The 14315-nt window shown below is 35.2% G+C and overlaps 1 long non-coding RNA gene across 2 annotated transcripts in view; it reads right to left on the bottom strand.

Annotated features, from left to right (window-relative positions):
• The window catches only part of LOC123384391, a 547325-nt gene extending 536358 nt beyond the window's left edge, over positions 1 to 10967 (bottom strand). Inside the window, exon 1 of one of the 2 annotated variants that reach the window (XR_006595426.1) lies at positions 10719 to 10967. This is a non-coding gene — a long non-coding RNA (uncharacterized LOC123384391). The remainder of the gene's footprint in view (positions 1 to 10718) is intronic. The other variant, XR_006595432.1, reaches the window with a different exon arrangement.
• Positions 10968 to 14315: the final 3348 nt, after the last annotated feature.

Here is a 14315-nt window from a genome sequence, read left to right as displayed (position 1 = left end):
TTTTACTTTAATGTAGTTCCACTGTCTATTTTTGCCTTTTTTGTCTTTCATTTGGCATTTTATCCAAAAAACCTGTGTCAAGAACAGTATCATAAATCTTCTGCCTATGTTCCAATGTTTTCTTCTGGGGGGTTCAATTTTAGGTTTGCTATTTAAGGATTCAATTTCATTTTTTTTTTTTTTTTGCATATGGGTATCCAGTTTTCCCAGCATCATTTTTTGAACTATCCTTTTCCCATGACAACTTTATTGAAGATCAATTGACCATATAGGTATGAGTTTATTTCTGGGATCTCTATTCTATTCCACTGCTCTGTATGTCTGTTTCTATGCCACTGTTACAATGTTATAATACCTGTAGCTTGAGATCACATAGCTTAAAGAGCCTAAAATATTTACTATTTTTCTCTATAGAGGTAAAGTTCACCCACCCTGAATTAAACAAAAATGTGACTTTAGGAGATATCCAGCATCACCCTAAATCCAGGGACAATACTCCTATGTGAATTACGTAAAGCCATCATATCCAGAAAATCGTGTTTGGCACGGCTATCATCTTTTGGGTTGGTCACTGACCACTGTGGCCCGTAACCCATGAAGGTTGCCAGAGAGTCCATCTTTCAAGCATCTCTGAATAATATAGTTCTTACCAGCCCAACACCATCCTCCACAGTAGGGTGCAAATGTGAGCTACTAACAGGCAACAGCTATTACTGCTGGGAAATTAGTGTCCAGGCCCAGTAAATGGCGTCTGGGCAATGCAACAGCATCTGTTACAGGCAGAAACACTAGTGTCTTATGCACACTGAAAAGTTTTCACTGCAAATCATGTGTCTGAATACCAAGAATATGTAATATTTGCATCCTTAAAAATCAAGAACTAATACATGTAGTGTTATAACATTCTTAGGAATATACCTGGTAGCATCAATTACAGTTACAAATATGCATACTCTTTAAGCCAACAATCCCACTCCAGGGAGTTTCTCTATCCATATACCAGAAAATAATTACAAGGAAGTTTAATGGAACATTTTAATGATATTTACAAAGAGTTTACCACAAAAAAAATTGTTTTGTTCATAACCAAATGAAATAAGCATAGAAAAAAATTTAAAGATATATGTTAAAGTATTAGCAAGAATTGTCTTTGAGTGATAAAAAATAGTATTTACTTCTCTCACGTTTCATTTCTGAACATGTTGTTTCTATGAACATATAATACACACACACATAAAGGACAAACTCATGAAGTATATAAACTCTACAAATGATGGAATATTTTTTAAAATTTGTATTATGGAGATGTTTAAACAAAAAATAGAGAGCACAGTATAATAAATACCTGTACACATCACTTAGATTTAACAGTTGCTGACATTATGTGACAATTATCTTATTTCATTGTTGTGTTGAAGCATATTAAAGATACCAAGACATTTCACTCCTAAATACTTCAGTATTCATCATTAAAACATAATATTTTCTAACATAACCAAAATATTGTTCTATATTCTTCTAACACAATGATTAATTTGTAGATTTCACCTAATAACCATTCCCTATTTAAATCTCCCTAATCATCTTTTTCTTTCAATTAAAAAAATTGTGATAAAATACAAAAACATGAAACTCATCATCAAAGCATTTCTAAGTGTATAATTCAGTGATATCAGGTAAATTCATACTATAGTACAACCATCAACTACCATCCATCTCCAAAACTATTTTCATCTCAAAAAACTGAAAATCTATACAGATTAAACAATGGCTCCCCATTCGCCCTTCTCCCTCAGCCTCTGGCAACCATCATTCTACTTTCTGACTATGATTTTATTACACTATGTACCTCATATAAGTAGACACATACAGTATTTGTCTTTTTTGTGATTGACTTATTTCCTAATGTCCTCAAGGTTCCTCCACGTTGTAGTGTGTCAGAATTTCCTTCTTCTAAAACCTAAATAATATTCCATTGTATGCATACATTACAGTTTGCTTACCTATTTATCTACAGATACTTGACTTCCTTCCACACTTTAACTACAGTTGATACACCTGCTATAAACATCAAAGTGCAGATATCTCTGACACCCTGCTTTCAAATTTTGAGTATATACCACAAGTGGGATCACTTAATCATTCCGTAAATTTATTTTTAACTTTTTTGAGGAGCCACCCCAATGTTTTCCACAGTAGCTGTGTCATTTTAGGTTCTCATAAATAGTGCACAGGACTTCCAATTTCTCCAAATCCTTGACAACTCTTATTTTCTGTTTTTCATAGTACCGATCCTAATGAGTATGAAGACGTATCTCATTATAGTCTTCATTGTCATTTCTGTAGTATTTAGTGACATTGAACATCTTTTCATGTGCTTAGTGTGTATTTGCATATCTTCTTTAGAGAAATTTACAGTCAAGTACTTTGTCCATTTTTTAATGCAGGTGTTTGGTTTTTTCTTGTTGAGTGTCAGGGGTTTCTGTATTTTCGGAATAGTAATATCAGATATACAATTTGCAAATATTCTGTCCCATTATTACTCTGCAAATATTCCCATTATTACTTTGCAAATACTCCCTCCCATTCTGTAGGTTGGCTTTTACTCTGTTGATATTATCTGTTTAAATTTTCATTAATCTGATTTGTCTAATTATTATATTTATTTATTTATGTATGTATGTGTGTGTGTGTGTGTGTGTGTGTGTGCGTGCGCGCCTTTGCCTTTGGTATCAGATCCAAGAAATCACTACTAAATTCAATGCTGTGAATCTTTTCCCCTATGTTTTCTTCTAAGACGTTTATAGTTTTAGGTGTTACAAAAAGAGCTTGGGATCCATTTTAAGTTAATTTTGGTATGTAACTTTAAGTAAGGATCCAGCCTTTTTCTTCTACACTGTGGATATCCAGCTTTCTCCAGTTGAAGAGACTGTCCTTTCTCCATTGAGTTGTCTTGGTACCCTTGTCAAAAATCATTTAGCCACATATGCAAGAGTTAATTTTGGGCTCAGTACCACTATGCTTTGATTCCATAGCTTTGTATTAACTTTAAAATAAAGTGTGAGCCCTCAGCCTTTCTTGCTTTTGTATTTACCGAAATTTCTCCATTTCATCAAGGTCATCCAATTTGTTGGCACCGTTTTTGAAAATAATCTCATATATTTTTTTTATTTTTGTAAAATAGATACTAATGTCTCCATTTTCATTTCTGATTTTAGTAATTTAAGTGTTCTTTTTTTTTTGTCAATCTAGGTAACAATCTGTCAATTTTGTTGATATTTTTGAAGAACTAAGTTTTGGTTTTGTTGATTTTCTCTATTTTCTCTATTTTAGTCTGCTGTAATTTTTAAAAAAATTTTTTAGCATTTATTCATTTTTGAGACAGAGAGAGACAGAGCATGAATGGGGGAGGGTCAGAGAGAGAGAGACACAGAATCTGAAACAGGCTCCAGGCTCTGAGCTGTCAGCACAGAGCCCGACGCGGGGCTCAAACTCAGAGACCGTGAGATCATGACCTGAGCCGAAGTCGGACACTTAACCGACTGAGCCACCCAGGAGCCCCTAGTCTGCTCTAATTTTTATTATTTCCTCCTTTTTATCTAGCTTTGTATTTAGTTTGTTCCTCTTCCTTTACTTCCACAAGTTACAAAGATAGTTTATTGATTTAAGACCTGTCTTTTTATTTATTTTTTAAGTTTTATTTACGTATTTTGAGAGACAGAGCAAGTAAGGGAGGGGCGGAGAGAAGGAGAGAAAATCCCAAGCAGGCTCCACAATGTCAGAATAAAGCCTGATGTGGGGCTCAAACCCATGAACCATGAGATCATGACCTGAGTCGAAACCAAGAGTCAGATGCTTAACTGACTGAGCCAGCCAGGCACCTTAAATTAAGACCTGTCTTCTTTTTTAATGTGAGCTTTTATAGCTGTAAGTTTCCTCTTTGACATTGCATTTTCTGTGTCCCATAAGTTTTGGGATGCTGTGTTCTCATTTTAATTTGTCTCTATTTTCTAATTTCCCTTGTGATATCTTCTTGGACACACTGATTTTTTAAGAGTGTGTTGTGTAATTTCCTCAAATTTGTATATTTTAATAAAACCAACAAAACAAATGTCTGGTCTATTTCAAATATTATAATAGCATTGCTGTTTTATCAACATAAAATTTATTTCTCTTTCCTAAACATAAGTTAACATGAAATTATAAAACTATATACCCTTTATATTTATTGTTGAATGTATTTTTAAAAATATTTGAGTGAACTGAGTGATGTGTCCAATGCCAAACGATATCCCATTCAAGTTATCTAAATTCTTCCTCCATTTCTCTAACAATTTGCCCTGGATCTAACACTGCTGAGGCTGTGCAGCTGTAGACAGTTCAGTGTATTAGATATTTACACTTTCAGTTGATGTGCTGTGATAAGACAAGGTCTCTAGAGAGAATCCAACTCCCAGCAATTTGCAAAGCTCAATGAAAACTTTGCAGTTCATTAAATTTTTTTTCATAGAATAGAAAGCCAAATTATCAGTGATAATATCCACGAGTAATCAAATTTTAATAAACCAACCAAATAAACATCTGGTCTATTTCAAATATTGTAATAGTACTGCAGTTTTATTTCAACATAAAAATTCATTTCTCTTTTCTAAAAATATAAGATTACATGAAAACCTAAAAATATTTTAAAAGTTTTATTTTCTCTTTATCGTTTCCATAATTTGTCTTTTTCATTCTTGGAAATATGATATAAAGCAGCTTAAAATGTCATATAGTCCACCTCTTTGTTTCCTAAATTATTCAAAACTATAAATACCAACTCAGCCAACAAGAATATATTGCTCTAGGTTAGTATACAGGAAAAAGAGATAGTAGAAAAGCAAATTAGAAAGTGTACATATTTTGAGATGCCTGGGTGGCTCAGTCAGTTAAGCATCCGGCTCTTGATTTCAGCTCAGGTCATGATCTCACAGTGCGTGGGATCTAGCCCTGCTTCCAGCTCTGTGCTGACAGCACACAGTCTGCTTGGGATTCTTTCTCTCTCCCTCTCTCTCTGCCCCTCCCCCATTAATGCTCCTCTCCCCTGTCTCTCTCTCAAAATAAATAAACATTAAAAAAAAGTGGACATATTTTGGAGAATACCTGAGGAAACTGTTGTTTTACCCACTTCACTTGATCTTAGCCAAAAGGCCGAGAAGCGATGTGTTTTACCCACTTCAATACTACCACAGTCTGACAACACGACTGATGTTACAGATGTGAAATGAACATTTAATTTCCTTCTACTCTGGACTGTACTTTTATGTTTTTCCTATGCAGGCCAAATGATTTTTATTCCAGTGTAAAACCCACTTAAAATAATAATGCATTATTAGAAAGTTTAAGAAAATTACAAAAGGCAAAGTTTTCATGTCACAGCTAAAATTTTGTTCATTCTTTCTTTTCATTCATTTAATAAGCACTCATTGATTTAGCAATATGCTGACATTTCTAAGAAAACCACAATGATGGGACTCAGGTCTTTCCCTCCAGGAAAATATAGTATACTTTAACAGTACTTGGGTACATGAATGTATTCAAATGAGTAAGTTTACTAAATTATCAAAGGGGCTATTACAAAGGTTTGCATAGTACCCATCTGAAACCAGTAACAACAAGCAGTCAATTCTATCTGCGAGTAAGAATAGTTTTGCTGTTTTATGATAATGCATTTATTCAGTGCATGTGTGTGTGCTGAACATCTGTAACTCAAAGCATGCACAAACATAAATAAGCCATATGAAGACAGAATTCCCCAAGGGGGTACTACATGATATTTCACAACAAAGCTTTTTGGGTTCTGATAACACAGGCAAAAAAGTAGCTGTCAGTTTCCATATTGGTATTACTTTTTTAAACTTATGTTAAATTAAATGTCAGGGTAAATAGCCAAAGAAAAGATAAATAGATAGGCTTTTTAATCAAAATGGTAATAGAATTTTAATGCATTTCCCCATTGAGCTGTTTTATCCTTTCGTCTATGAAGCAGGATTCTTCTCTTGTATGCTACCTATGATCTCTTCCATCGTGATTATTTTGCCTATTCCACTCAAATTGATATCTCTCTAATCCTTAATTTATCACATTGTCTCGATCTACTTAGTTCTTTTTTCCTTGTGATTTCTGCCTTAGCTTGACATTTTCCAAAACCCAAGGGTAGAAATATGTTAAATTCAACACTTATAAATAATTCCATCAATACTGCAAACAAATGAGAGCAGCAGTGGCTATACTTCTATCAGAAAAAAAAATTATTTTAAGTCAAAATCTGCCCCAAGAGACAAAGAACATTATATAAAGATAAAAAGGTAAATTCACCAGGAAGATGAATTTATTTATAATTATAAATATATATGCACCCAACATCAGAGCGCCTAAATATATAAAGCAGACACTACCAGAAATGAAAAGAGAAACAGACACACAATAATAATAGGACACTTCAAGACACTACCCTCAATAATGCATAGAATATCCAGATACAAAGCCAATAAGGAGATAGAGAACTTGAACAACATTACAGGTCAAATGGACCTAACAGATATGCTCAGAGAACATTCTACCCAAATGGCAGGGGCATATACATTCCTTTCAACCACACATGGAACATTCTTCAGTACGGATCACATGTTAGGTTAAAAACAAAGTCTTAACAAATTTACAAAGATTGAAATCACAGCAGGAATCTTTTCCCAACTACCATTAAATGAAGCTAGAAATCAACAGCAGAAGAAAACACGAAAATTCAAAATATGTAAAAATTAAACCACACACTCTTGAAAAACCAACAGTACACACAAGGAATCACAAGACAAATTAGAAAAAAATCTTGAGACAAATGAAAACATTACGTATCAAAATGTATGGGATGCAGTATAAGCAGTACTAAAAGGGAAGTTTACAGTGCTAAATGTCCACATTAAAAAAAAACTCAAATAAACAACCTAACTTTACACCTGAAGAACTAAAAGAATAACAAACTAGCCTAAAGCTAATATAAGAAAATTTTACACAGAACAGACATAAAACAGATAACAGAAAAATGGAAAAATATCAAGCTTACAAAATAGATAAATTAAAAAATAGACAAATTTTTGGCCAAACTGGGAAAAAAGGGTGAAAACTCAAAAGATATTGGAAATAAAAGAGACACTACAACTGATGCCATAGAAATATAAAAGGATCACAAGAAACTGCTATGAACAACTGTATACCAACAAATTGGACAACTTAGTGGAAATGGATAAATTCCTAGAAACACACAACCTATCAAGACTGAATTGTGAAGAAATAAAAAAGAAAAATGTGCAGATCAATAATGAGTAAGGAGAATGAAACACTAGTTAAACCTCCCTACAAAGAAAAATCTCACTGCTGCATTCTACTAAGCACATCAATGAAGATTTAATGCCAATCCATCTCAAACTTGGCCAAAAAAATGAAGAGGAGTAAATATTATCACTCGTTTTGTGAGGACAGATTGACCTTGATAGCAAATCCAGACAAAGACAATGGAAGGAAGGAAGGAAGGAAGGAAGGAAGGAAGGAAGGAAGGAAGGAAGGATGACAAAATCCAACATCCCTTATAAGCATAGATGCAAAAATCCTCAACAAAATGTTAGCATACTGAATTCACTGACACTATTGTAAGGATCATACACCATGACCAAATAGGATTTATCTCTGGGATGTGAAGATGCTTCAAAAAATGCAAATTAACAAACATGCAAATGCAAATTAACAGAATGAAGGTTAAAAATCACATGATCGTTTCAAAAGATACAAAAAAAATATTTGACAAAAATTCAATACTTTTATTATAAAATCTCTCAACAAACTAGGAATGTAAGAAAATTAAAACAAAATAATAAAGGCCATATATGAAAACTCTACAACTAACATCATACTCAATGTAGAAAACTTGAAGGCTTTTTCTCTAAAATCAAGAACAAAGCAAAGATACCCCTTCTCACTAATTCTGTATCACACAGTACTGGAAATCCTAGCTAGAGCAACTGGGCAAGAGAAATAAATAAATTATACCTAATTTGGAAAGAAGTCAAATTACCTCTGTTTGCAGATGACATGATTTTGTATATAGAAAACCCTAAAGACTTCAATAAAAAAAAAGGGTTAGAATCAATAAATGAATTCAGTAAAGTTACGGGATTCCATATCAGCATACAAAAATCAGTTACATTTCTATACATCAAAACCAACTATCTGAAAATTAGAAAATTAGGAAAATTTTTAAAAATTAAAAAAAAATCTGGGGCACCTGAGTGGCTCAGTTGGTTGAGCGTCCTGAATTTGGCTCATGTCATGATCTCACAGTTGTGGGTTCAAGCCCCGCGTCAGGCTCTGTGCTGACAACTCAGAGCCTGGAGCCTGCTTTGGATTCTGTGTCTCCCTCTCTTTCTGTCCTTCAACTGCTCGCTCGCTCACTCTCTCTCAACAATAAAAAATAAAATCCTAAAAAAATTTTTTAATTAAGAAAAAATCCTACCTGCAATAGCACTGAAAAGAAAAAGATACTTCAGTGTAAATATAATTATGAATGTAAAAGATTTGTAAATTGAAAATTATAAAACATTGCTGAAAGAAATTAAAGAAGACACAAACAAATAGAGAATGCCCCAAGTTCATGGACTGTTCCAGAGACAGGCATATTCTGTCAATTCTTCTTTGACAAGAGTGTCAAGAACGCATAAGAGAGAAAGGAAAGTCTCTTCAACAAATGGTGCCGGAGAACTGGATACTCATATGTAAAAGAATGAAATCGGTGTCTTATACCATCCACAAAAAATCAACTCAAAATGGACTAAAGACTTTTTTTTTAATGTTTATTTATTTTTGACAGAGAGACAGAGAGGCAGAGTGTGAGTGAGCAGGGAAGGGGCACAGAAAGAGGGAGCTACAGAATCCGAAGCAGGCTCCAGGCACTGAGATGTCAGCACAGAGCCCAATGTGGGGCTGGAACTCATGAGCCAAGAGATCATGACCTGAGCCGATGTCGGATGCTCAACTGACTGAGCCACCCAGGCACCCTAAAATGGATTATAGACTTAAACATTAAACCTGTAAGTATAAAACTTCTATAAGAAAACATAGCAAAAGCTTTATGGCATTAGTCTTGTTGGCAATGATTTCTTAAATATGACACTAAAAGAATAGAAATTAAAAGCAAAAATAGACAAATGAAACTATATGAAAACAAAAAGCTTCTACAAAGAAAAGAAAACCACAAACACAATGAAAGGGCAACCTATGGAATGGAAGAAAATATTTGCAAACCATATATCTCATATGGGGTTAATGTTCAAAACACAAAGAAGACCTCAAGTCAATAGCAAAAACAAACAAAAAACAGAAGAAAACCCCCCAAAAAACAAAAACAAGCCAAACGTCCTGATTAAAAAATGAGCAAAGAATCTTAATAGACATTTCTCTGCAGAAGATATGCAAATGGTCAACAAGTATATAAAAAGAAGCTCAGTATTACTAGTCATCAGAGAAATGGCAATCAACAACATAATGAGATGTCATTCTACATTTCTTAGGCCAGCTATTATCAAAAATAAAAAAATAACAAGTGTTGGTGAGGATGTGGAGAAATTTGTAACCATGTATGTTGCTGGTGGATTATAAAACGGTATAGCCACCATGGGAAACAGTATGGTGCTTCCTGAAAAAAATTAAAAATAGAACTATCATTTGCTCTAGCAATCCTATTTTTGGGTATGTATCCAAAAGAATTGAATTCAAGTCCCGCACTCCCATGGTCACTGCAGCATTATTCACAATAGCCAAGGTATGAAAACAACCCAAATATCCACTGTTAAAATCAAAACAAACTTGAAAACTCTATGAGCAGATAAAATCAATTTAGTCATACAAAGTATAATTTAACTTACTTTGCACAACTAGCTTGACCTGGGTCATTTCTTATTTATGCCTCTGGAAATCATGGGCAAAACTTACACTGTCTCCCAAGGTTACTGACCAACTTACCTATCATTTTGGGAAATTCAATATTATAACCAATCTCTGTAAAGAATAAACATTTAATGCCTTCTCACTATATAAGCTGCTTTATAACAACATACCCCTGAGTTTTATTCCATGTTTTGGCTTGAGTACTCTCAATTCACAAACTATCTTTTTGGTGTGTGCGCAATAAGCTTCAACAAATTCCATTTTGGTGATTCATTGGTTTTGTGCTGTTTCTGAACTTTTGATACCATGGAAGAATTGATGGATAAAGAAAATGTGGCATTTACATGCAAAATATTATTCAGGCTTACACAAAAAAGAAATCCCACCATTTACAGCAACGTGTATGAACCTATGGGCCATAATGCTAAGTGGAATAAGCTAGTCACAGGAAGGCAAATCAGGAATGATTCCATTTGTATCAAGTATTAAAATAGCCAAACTCTGAAACAAACAAATGGTGGTTTCTAGGGGCTGGAAGAAGGATTATGGGAAGTTGCTGTTCAAAGGCTATAAAGTTTCACTTATTCAAGATAAGTTCAAGAATATATTGCACAATGTTATGCCTATAGTTAACAATACTGTACTGTACACTTTAAAATTTGTTGAGAGGTAGACCTCATGTTAAGTTTTCTTACTCCGATAAAAACACTTAATTTTTCAAAATTAAGAGAAATAACACCTACTTTAAGATAACACAGGACCTCTCGCTGCTGCCGTGAGGAGGAGGTGGTTCCTAGGAGAGGAAAAACAGGGAGAGCCAGAACGCCAGGAGTGAGGGGAGGAGCCAAACCGGCCAGCTGTCACTTTGTCGCCAAACCTCCAAAAGCAGGAACCAGGCTAGCGGCACGCGGTGCTCCTCCCTGCGCCGCAGGGCAGGCTGGGACGGTTGCGCGCGCAACCAGCGCCCGGGAGGAGGCGGGGCCGAGTGGCACGCGCGGCAGTGTGGCTCAGGGAAGCTGCCGCCCTTTCACCTTCCCTTCTTGTCCCCTCCCTGCTGCACTTCTCTCAACCCCCATGAAGAACAGCACCAGGTAGGCACCGCCATCAGGGTCGCTAAAAAGGAGCTCCGCTCCAGCCACACTGGAATAAAGACCTCAGAAAAAGAACAGTAAAAAGCAAGTGAACATACTGATGAAATACAAATGAAAAAGATTTAATGAACAAGCCAGTAAGGAGATTTTGAAAGTAGAACAAAAATATAAAAAACCTCTGACAATCTTTTTTCTTTTCTTTTCTTTTCCTTTCTTTTCTTTTCTTTTCCTTTCTTTTCGTTTCTTTTTCCCCAGAAGTGGCTGGAATTAAGCACCATAATCCCACATTTGGGGGGAATCGCATTTGTCAACATCCACAAGTTGGATGTTGTCTGCCTGCTTGGGGAGGCACTTTTATACAAGAGTAGCAGTGACAGAATTTAGAGATATTAAATCGGGTTACAGAATAGATTTTTGTTTTGATGAAAACCCTTACTTCCAAAATAAAGTTCTCTCCAAAGAATTTCATATGAATGAGAGTAGTAATCCATGTTCAAAGTCCGCTGAAATCAAATGGAAATCTGGAAAGGATCTGACCAAAATTTTCATGTCAAACACAAAATAAAGCCAGGAAGAGACAGCATGAGGAACCAGAACCTTTCTTACCCTGGTTTACTGACCATTCTGATGCAGGTGCAAATGAGTTAGGAGAGGTCATCAAAGAGTTACTTGGCCAAATCCATTACAATATAGTTTCTGACATGAATGATGAGAGGAACGAGTCACAATTGTTTTTGTTTCTTTCATTCCTTCTTCCTCTTGTGCCTGTGACTCTATTTTTGAGGTCTCCTTTCTTTCCATTTTATCATGGTTCTCTACTTATTTAGGGGTGGGGTATACCTTGAGCAGAATACAGTGGGAATAGAATCTCTACCCCTTCCTGTTCCAAATTCGTTTTTATCTCTTCCTGTCTCAATTAAAAAACTATGGCATTTACACCACCCTGCTCTATGGGAAAAAAGAAATCCCTCTGCTTCCTTATTTCTGCCGGAATCTGGAGGATACGAGGCTCCTATACAGTAGTGTGTAGAACTCTGTTTTTCTCTTTCCTCTGTGTATTGGGCTCAGAAATCACACTGCCTCTCTATGTGAAAATGGACAGTTATCATTTACCAACGTGTATTTGTCTTCTTTCCCTTGATTACAAAAAAGAAAGAAAGAAAGAAAGAAAGAGAAAAAAACTTAAAAACTGGGGTCACAGAAGGTCAGCAAATGGTGGGTTTGAGATATTTGGGTGGTTTAAGTGGGCACTTTTAAAACATGTTTTTTTCTTTGGCATGTTAAAGTATGATGTTTGACATCCTTGCAGTTTAAAATGACAATTTTGAAATCAAATTCTCTCTTAATGATGACATGAACCTTGCCACCCAATTGACAAATCAGTAGAATCTGTAGAATCTTATTTGAAATAGACATATCTATCGTAATTTTGTTCCTATTTATTTTTTTTTGTTTCACTAGATAGGAAAGATGATGCTCAGTTTTAAACATTAGAAGTGTACCAGCTCTTTGTTACAATAAAACTACCAAAATGTACACAAAGAATTTGATGCTTTCCTCTCAGAACAGATATACTTAATATGTCTTTGCAAATTTGACTTGTATAACGTATTGTCAAACTTTGTTACCCTAGCTCTGTAGTTTTTGATTCCCAACTTGCAGGATGACCTCAGAGCTATGTGGATGCAGTAAAGGGATTTGAATCAATGGATTAATGTCTTCTCAGCTTGAGAACATCATGGGTAAAATTTGCCATCAGTTTCTAAAACTTACCACATTATTTAGGATACCACATCCATCAAAATTCAGTTCTGAGTATAGTGTATCCATCCTTGATTTGTACCTTGAATTGGCTTTAAAAATTTCTATTTATTTATTTATTTATTTATTTATTTATTTATTTATTTATTTATTTAGAGAGAAAGAGAGAGCGACAGGGACAGAGACAGAGCATGTTGGGGGAGGTGGAGAGGGAGACGTAGAGTCCAAAGCAAGCTTCAGACTGTGAGCTGTCAGCACAGAGCCTGATGCGGAGCTCAAACCCACAAACAGTGAGATCATGACCTAAGTCAAAGTCAGACACTTAACCAACTGAGTCACCCAGGTGCCCCATCAAATTGGCTTTTTTTATATGGGCCTTTATTTACCTGGTAATAGTGCCACCTTCACCATCAGACAGATCTTGTGATTTAATTCCAAGTTACACAGGGACACTGCTGGTATGTCTTCACTTTCACTCTGAAATGTGGCCAATACAGGCACTCAGAGGAAGAAGTCTGTGTTGACTATAAGAAACTCAAGTTATAAGTATTTTTGTCTCTAAGTACCAGCTATTTAGCATATATTTCTCAAATGAGACTCATCTGTGTGAATTTGGATGCAATGACAGACTCTGTCTGCTAAGGGCTATTGTGCATAGAATAACATTTTGAGAAATTTAGCTTAAGCTAAGCATAAGCTTTTTAATGCTATAAAATATATTAGCCAAAATTTAATGCCACTTAACTTTTTCAGAGGTGAATTAATGGACACCTTGCTCAAATTCAAAGCTTTTTGACATATAAAACTTCACTAGTGGGACTATTCCATCAATAGGTACAGTGTAACCAAAACCTGTCTAGACAGGTGGTATGTAGTAGTTTCTGCACTGGTTTCTGTTTAATAAATGCATCACTCTATACTGGTCAGGAATCTTGCTTCAATAAAGAAACATTTATATGTATATAACATCTATGTATGTCAGAAAAGAAAAGAAAAGGAAAAAGAAAAGAGAAAAGAAAAAAAGAACTTGTCTCACTAATAGCAAGAAAATAGAGGCCAGGCTTAAGTGTTTCACCCCCAGAAGAGAAGTGATCACAACCAATCATAATAATGACTGACAAGGTTTAAGTAATAGCCAAGAGGATGTAGCATGAAAAGGATAATGAATGCAGTTCACAACCATATGCTATGGAACACAACCTCCTCAGGAAAAAGACAGGTGGGCAGCCAACAAGTTACTATTCAATTTGTGCTAACAGAAGAAATCAAGGATGGGAGCTCAGGTGGCTGAAAACATTTAGTCCTTTTAAGAGTCATGACCCCTTGCCAAGATTCAAGTGTTAAGCCAGTTATCAGACATTGAAACCATTGCTGGAAGAGATAGTTATGCAGGAGAAAGGACCGTGCAAAACCTTATCTATTACACACAAAATGGATACACTAGTCCTTCACTAAAGAATCCCTTAGTCATTTCCTCTGGTAACTGTG

This window comes from Felis catus, chromosome A1 (genome assembly GCF_018350175.1).
Source record: "Felis catus isolate Fca126 chromosome A1, F.catus_Fca126_mat1.0, whole genome shotgun sequence".
NCBI lineage: Eukaryota > Metazoa > Chordata > Mammalia > Carnivora > Felidae > Felis > Felis catus.
This window is presented reverse-complemented; position numbering and strand designations above follow the sequence as displayed.